The sequence below is a fragment of the Takifugu flavidus genome, chromosome 11 (assembly GCF_003711565.1).
Source record: "Takifugu flavidus isolate HTHZ2018 chromosome 11, ASM371156v2, whole genome shotgun sequence".
In the NCBI taxonomy this organism is placed as follows: Eukaryota; Metazoa; Chordata; class Actinopteri; order Tetraodontiformes; family Tetraodontidae; genus Takifugu; species Takifugu flavidus.
Window position 1 is genome coordinate 1351062 of NC_079530.1, and position 7812 is coordinate 1358873.

Below are 7812 nucleotides of genomic sequence, written 5' to 3' on the forward strand. Positions count from 1 at the left end.
TCCATTGGTCACGTGGTCACCTGGACTCTCCTACCGGACACGTAGGCCGGCCGCCCAAATCCTCTTTGGCTTTTAATCATTGTAATCCTGGAGGTGGACGCATGAGCAGCTTTAACTGGTCCAGGTCCGTACGCAGGAGGTGAGATATGGCCCGATCACGTCCGTCCATACAGTATTTGTGCCTGCCTGGTCCACTCACCACAACCCTGACCTTGGGCAACCTGCTCCTGCAGCGTCCCAATGTGGGATTAATTGACTCCTAATTACCACATGCGAAGCAGGAGGTGAGAGGAGGTGATGAAAGCAGCCGCTTGACTCCTGCTGACAGAAGCACGAGGGACGGACACAGAGGGGGTTGGACAGACACAGAGGGGGTTGGACGGACACAGAGGGGGTTGGACGGACACAGAGGGGGTTGGACACAAGAGGACTCCCCGCTGGGGCATCCGACCTTTGTCAGGAGGCGTCTCCTGAAGGACAGGAAGGGAGTCCTGAACACGGGGGGTCGATTGAGCCCTGACTTGTGGAGCAGAAAGGGACTAGACCAGGGGTGGGCAAATCCAGTCCTCGAGGGCCGGATCCGAGCCGGACTTTCTGTCCTACAGGTCAGCACTCACCTGGGGTTGGTTCCATTTACCTGGGTGAAAGCGGTTTCTCCCTGGTAGGATGCAAAACCTGTCTGGATTCCAGCCTTCATGGATTGGACTTGCCCATCAGAGGAGGTCAAATCCAGTCCTCAAGGGTTGAATTCAAGCCGGGATTTGCATCCTACCAGGCAGGAACCGCTTTCACCCAGGTAAATGGAACCAACCCCAGGTGAGTGCTGACCTGTAGGACAGAAGGTCCGGCTTGGATCCGGCCCCCCATGCCCACCCCTGGATGAGAGGCAGGCAGTCGGCCTTAACGACCTGATGTCATGTGAATGGGAGTGGGAGCTAATTGGCTCCGGAGCTGAGGCCTCAGCAGCCGTCACCAAGGTTGACGCTGTCATTCCCGGATGGAACCAGCAGTTTGACTCGGTGGATCTCGGAGTTTTATGTGCAGATGGGCTTTTTCTAGTTGCTGGCTAAGTTTGTCCGTTAGGGAGAAAAGACTCCCAGAGATTCGACCACTCGCATTTGAGCCGGAGGCTCCCGTTGGCAGCGGCCCTCTCGTATTGGCATCGACTTTGCTGCGTTTATATCAGCATCGCCGATACTGAATCTGTTATAAAATGGCTAAAACAAAAGCAGCCAAGTGGAATTACTGTCCCGAATCCGTCGCTGATGGACTGAACTTTACAATAGTGGCGATTGTGCCCATTATTTCTACCCATCTAAGCTAAAACTTTCATTTCATTCACAGATCCCAAGATCATATAAACACACCATCAATTTTAACGAAATCCACAACCCAAACGCGCTTAGCTATTAGCTTAGCGATTGTCAGAGGGCGTTTATGTGTCTTCAGACAAAAACCTCCCGTTCTGACCTCACGTTGCCTCAGCTGTGACACTTGAGAGCAACCCCAGCGCAGGGCAGACGCGGAACATTGAGGATTAACTTCTCTTTACATGACAAAGGTCAATAAATCAGCTTCCCGTTCAGTGGAGCTGAGGAGAAAGGCCCCCCAGGACTGTTGACCTGCCGCCTGTGACGGCAGCAGCTTCAGCATCAGCTGAATCGGTCTCCCCGCCTATTTTATGGATCTCTTTCTCCTCCTTATTCTGTCACTTTTCAAACCGCATTTCATTTCCAATTTCACTCTATCTGGAGGACGACTCCCCCCCCCCCCCCCCTTTCTCTTTCATGACGTGATTAGCATTCATGGCCTCTCACTGCTGCATCACGGGCCTGTTTGTTGGGCCAATTCCCCTAATTCCCTGAAAACAGGGTTTCGGCTGGATGTCTTTCTGGCGTCGCGTGTGATCTGCACATGCAGGAAGGATGCGGAGATAAGAATAAACCCAGGCAGGCGGACGCTAACGCCGCTAACGCCGCCAACGCCGCTAACGCCGCCAACGCCGCTAACGCCGCTAACGCCGAGAGGAATCAATCAATCAATCAATCTTTATTTATAGAGCGTCTTTTACATCAAAAGAGAGAGGAGAGGAGAGGAGAGGAGAGGAGAGGAGAGGAGAGGAGGAAGGAGAGGAGAGGAGAGGGGGAGGTGAGGAGAGGAGAGGAGAGGAGATCGGGGAGGAGACGGAGAGTGAGAGAGGAGAGGAGAGGGGAGGAGGACAGAGGGCGAGAGAGCCGGAGAGGAGAGCCTGAGAGCGATCTTAGGAGAGGAGAGAAGAGAGAGAGAGGAGAGGAGGGGAGGGGAGGGCGAGGGGAGGGGAGGGGGAGGGGAGGAGGAGAGGAGAGGAGAGGAGAGGAGAGGGAGGAGAGGAGAGGGGAGGGATCGGGAGAGCCAGGCGAGAGCTTTGGGGAGGAGCGGAAGGGACCTTGGAGAGCGAGAGGAGGGAGAGGAGAGAGATGGAGAGGAGAGGAGAGGAGAGGAGAGGAGGAGGAGAGGAGAGGAGAGGAGAGGAGCGGAGAGGAGAGAGGAGGAGGGAGAGGAGCGGGATAGGAGAGGAGAGGAGAGGAGAGGAGAGAGAAGGAGAGAAGAGGAGAGGAGAGGGATAGGAGAGGAGAGGGAGGAGAGGAGAGGAGAGGAGGGGAGAGGGAGGAGAGGAGAGGAGAGGGAGGAGAGGAGAGGAGAGGAGAGGAGAGGAGAGGAGAGGAGAGGAGGAGGAGAGGAAACCTGACCCAGCGGGGTGACAGAGGTTCAGGTGATCATGGTTCTGGACCCCAGCAGCCTCGGCCTATAGCAGCACAGCTCAGATGTGACCTAACGATTAGACGACCCCCTCAGTGTGATAGTTTGTCATCTATGATAGTAACTGGAACTACAGAATTAGTAACAATAAGTTTCATCAAAGAGGAGGTTTTAATCCTTGCAGGGTGTGAAAGCACCACAGTGAAACCACGTCAGCGGCTACGTGAGCGACAGGGTCGCGTCCTGACGCCAGTGATCCAGAAAAAGGGCATCGGAATTCGGGCATTAAGCGCGTCGTCATTGTGTTTCGGGATGTTTTTGTTTGGCGGGCTGTTAACGGGGCTTCAACAAGACCCCATTTAGCGTGTAGCAGCTAAAGAGAAGAGAATTAAAACACACACACACACACACACACACACACACACACATTCATCAAATATAGGAGAGAAAATTACCGGGCAAGAAGCGTTTAACTGATGAATTAATGTTTAAAATGGGAGCGGGATTAAAGATCCAGACCAGTGGAACCACCATCTGACGTGAGCCATCTGACGGAGAGGGAAACGGACCCCCCCCTGCCCACCCCGACAGGTCAACCCACCCTTCGGGGTCAATATTCAAATCCTCCAGGTGCTCGTTAGAGAACAGCGTGCATCCCCAACACACTCCAATTAGACGCAAATTATCAGGACATTAAGCATCCGCTGTCATATTTACTGAATCGGGACAAACTGGGTCAAATCTGGTCACCTTAATTCCTTAATTATGGGATATTTCATCAGCAGCGACTGTGTCCTTAACCTGGAGGCGGCGTGATGCATTTAAAGACCCCAGCAGGTACGGAGGCATTTACAGACACCCCATTAAAGACGGAGAAGAAATGAAATGTACATACGCGACCCTGAGCGACCCTGAGCGCTGTAATTAGGAGACGCAAGCATCTGAGAACGGGAGGACGGGAAAACCCAAAGGCTTCCGTTAATTACCTGTCAGGGGCGAGGAAGACGAGGACCTCTAGTGGTAAATATTACGCAACCCCCCCGCCACCATCATCACGTCTTACGTCATAGGTTTGAGTCATTTAGGTGCAACTGGTTCCTAATCTTCACACACATTGAGCGGTGTGGGAGTGGCCAAAGGTCGGCTGGAAGTCGACGTTCCCGACGTCCCATCGGAAATGCAAATTTCACGACTTGTTTACGAGCAGAACACAATTGGCGGGTGATTTCGTCCCACGGCGTGTAATTTCGGAGCCGTTCTGATTAGAAAGTCCCGTCCAACCAGAAGCAGAGGAGGCGCCAACAATCAGGCCACTGGCGGAGGAAGGACGAGTTCTGTTGTTTCCTTCGAACGATGGAATGAAACCTCCGTTTTTGCCTAACGTTCCCTCCCCCTTTGTCCTCCCGCCACGTCTGGACTTGTCCCCCGCACCCTTCTGATTGTTGCCACCCTGTTCTGCCACGTCTTTTACGGCGGCCACTTCACGTCATCATCGGTAATGTAAAGCACACACACACACACACACACACACACACAGATAAGAGATAAGAGCGTTGTCATGGGCCCGTACAGGTGCCACGGCGTCACGTGACTCCCCTGGGAATAACGGAGGCAGCGGAGCGTCCTGTCACATCTGTAATAGCTGATAAAGAACCTAAACTCAGCAGGGTGGGAAGTCTGCTCACTTGTAGGGTTAGCCCCCCCCCCCCCCCAGCATTAGCATCAGTAATGCTGGCTACGATTACAGATGTGAAGCGTCAGCGCGTCGTTAGCATTCCCAACTCACGCAACTGATTCGGAATGTAACAGACGTGACTGATACATTGACGCATATCGATGCTAACAGATTAGCTTGTTTCCTCTGGTAGCGGCGCGGTTTAAATGAGATGGGTACGTGATGACTAGCATCCAGCTGATACCCCCCCCCCCCCGCCCTCACCATCTCCCAGGCTGGCGAGCCGTGCTGTGTGTTTATGGCAGTGTGTGTGTGTGTGTGTGTGTGCTGCTACTCTGAGACAGACTGATGAGTCATTGGGGAGTGTGTGTGAGTGTGAGCGTGTGTGTTTCTGCCACCGAATGTTTTTATCCCACACAAAGTTCAGACTTTTAAGCGTGCGCTGCCGTCCTGGTGGGGGAGAAGACGCCTCCTGCCTCACAACAGGGCTTCATTCACAACTCAGGACGAGTTTTATTCCCTTTTTGTTGTCTGACACCACAGATGACGTTAGCTTGCTGCGTGCCTGCCTCCGCTCAAACGCTGAGCGGCTTTAGCTTTAATCGGATGCACAGACGGAGGCGGCGTCTAAACCTCCAGCTGCGTCTCATCCTCCACCTGAACACCGGCTCAGGTCGCCCGCCGCGAGCCTCTGAATGGCGAGATTTGCTTCAGCTGGATGAGGCTCGGTTAGCTCATTGTCATGGCAACACAACGGTCTGCGTAAAGTTGAGTCACCGTCGCCTGCGTTGTTGTGCCGTTAGGGGACAAACACACCCGCAGAAATCCCATCAGAGCTGAATCAGGAAACCAGGAGTCATCAGAAATCGCTCAGTAGGTTGAGATGATTAAAACAAACTACAGCCATTTCATTTAGGCTAATTAACCAAATGAAGCTCCTCATTCGCAGACATCATTAAATGACCACATATCATCTGTAATCTGATTACAGAGCGACTACAGAACCACACGGAGCGCAGATTCGAGCATCAGCCCCGATCGACTGAGACGCTCTCAGATTAGCAGTAATTAGCCAAAGTTTCTGCCTTTAGCTTGACGAAGGCAGCGCGAGGTGGAGGAGAGGGAACAAAGGTTGCAAGAAGGCGACGACGGGGATGAACGACCGCCTTTTTACAAGCTGTTGAAGTTCCTTTTACGTCTCTCAACAATTACCCAGCAAGGGTGTCACGCTAAATGAGCGGCCGCCTTGAAAAGAGAAAAACAACCTGGAAATCACCACGTTGATCCTGATTAACTTAACGCAAACGTCAAAAGTTCGCCCGGAGCTTTGGAACGACTCCTGGACGCCGCTCAAACTGATTTTTGTGGGTTTTATTTCGCCTTCTTGAGGTTGACTCACGTCAGCAGAGGGTTGAAGATGTCTGAAAGGACATTAGAGGACAGAAATAAGGGGACAAAGGTCGGAGGAGGACCAGTAGGGACGCGGTCTCAACAGGAAGTAACGCCAGCTTCCTGCTCCCGTCCTGATCCCTGTTAGCGTCCAGCGCCTCCTAAAACCACTCCGCTGTGAGTAAGTTCAGTGGTGCTCACAGAGAGAAAAGCTAATCCGATTAATCTTAATAGAACACGGAGGAAAGTAACACTTGCCCGTCGTCATGGAAACACGCTGAGAGCTTTTTGCTGGATTTGGCGGACTTGTGCTGGAATCTTATTTGTCTGGGTACTGTTTCCACGCCAAGGTAGGACCATAGTCACCCCCCATCAACATCTCTGGTCGTCATAGCGACGTCGGAAAACCAAGGCAAATCTGCCACCGTCAGGTTAAATCAGCGCTGGAGCCGATGTGGAGGCACGGAATCAGGCCAACGGTGACCGAGCAAAGGTGAAAATAAAGCAGGAAATGAGAGTAAAGTAGCGAAAGTAGCTCCATATTTAGCAATCATCCTTCCCTGGACACGCTCCTGCCTAAAACTGCCCTCCCTGGGTCCCAGAACCATCCCGTGGAACGTTTATGTTGGGGGAGACATAGAACCTCAGAAAGAACCTGGAGAGAAAAGGCTGCCACAGCTGAAACAACCATTCCAATTAGCTTAGCTGGCGCCCGTTTCGGAGCGTTTCCGTCCACCATAAACCTGACTGCTCGCTCTGGTCGGGCAGATGGGCGGTTTCCTCACTGCTGACACGTGTAGTTTTATCTCCACATCCTTAAAGCTGATTGGCTGGATGAGAAACACGATTTCAGGCAGCTTTATTAATCCCATCGGAGGCAGCTGGCCACACACACACACACACACACACACACACACGGTCAAAAACATACAGTACCTGTTATTATGACCCACTTCAGCCGTGCCATTTGCATGTACGCATGCACGTTTCCTCACTTATGACGTCGAAGTAACGCGTCCTCTTAAATGGCGGCTTCTGTGACTCCGCCTCCAAGAGCTCCGCTGCTGTAAATTGGCTCTTTGATTTATGTGATAGCGCTGCTGTATAAAGGGTAAACTAATGGAGATACAGCACGGCTGCGCTCTTTAATGTTCTCCGGCCGCGTGCGCTCTGCCATCGACTCAGCGATGCAGTCATAATCGCCATCAGACGCAGTAACGCGCTCCATAATAGCAAGACGCAGGTGACTCGCCGCTATTAGCGGGTGTGTGGGGAACCAAAAACGCCTCCTGTTTAACTGGATCTGAAGCAAACCCGCTGGTGGAAGCGCCCACACGCTCATCTGTCTGTCAGAGGCAGGTGTTCAGCAGGTAAAGAGGGCGCGACGGCGCCAAGATGGAGAAACGCTCCCGCCAAACGGCCCCCGAAACCACGGGGATTGGAAGAAGACCAAGTCGCTTCTCATTATTTATCGACGTCACAGCCGATTTCAGACCTTCGACGGGTCTCATTTGGCGGATTTTTGTGACTTTCCTTCGCTAAATCAGAGAATAAACCTGGTGACATTTGAATGATGTCAGAAGAGATAGCATCAGGAGGAGATAGCATCAGGAGGAGATAGCATCAGGAGGAGATAGCATCAGGAGGAGCCGGTGAAATGACTCCATCTGACATTTTGTCTTTTAAAAAGCAGACTCCCAATAACTGAGCTACAGCTACTCATGTCACTCATGAGTCACTCATTTTTTTCCTGCCGTCACAAAAAATCTGCGACGACATTTCCGATGTCATCCATCCCTCCATCCACCCATCATTACCCTGAGAAAGCCGCAGGAGCTACACCTTAGCTAACAGTTTAGCTCTGCAGGAAAATCCAGAGCAGAAGAAAAAGCCTGAAACCAATGACTGGCGTTACTCAAACTACATATTAAGTGCAAAAACGTGACCGATGCCCCCCAAAACAACAGCTAGGTAAGTGGGTAGTCAAGCTAGCTCTTCGGCAGCTAGCG

At 52.3% G+C, this 7812-nt stretch overlaps 1 protein-coding gene across 1 annotated transcript in view; it reads right to left on the bottom strand.

The window, feature by feature from the left end:
* The window catches only part of LOC130534038 (adhesion G protein-coupled receptor A3), a 98124-nt gene that overhangs the window by 53361 nt on the left and 36951 nt on the right, over positions 1–7812 (bottom strand). The window lies entirely within an intron of this gene.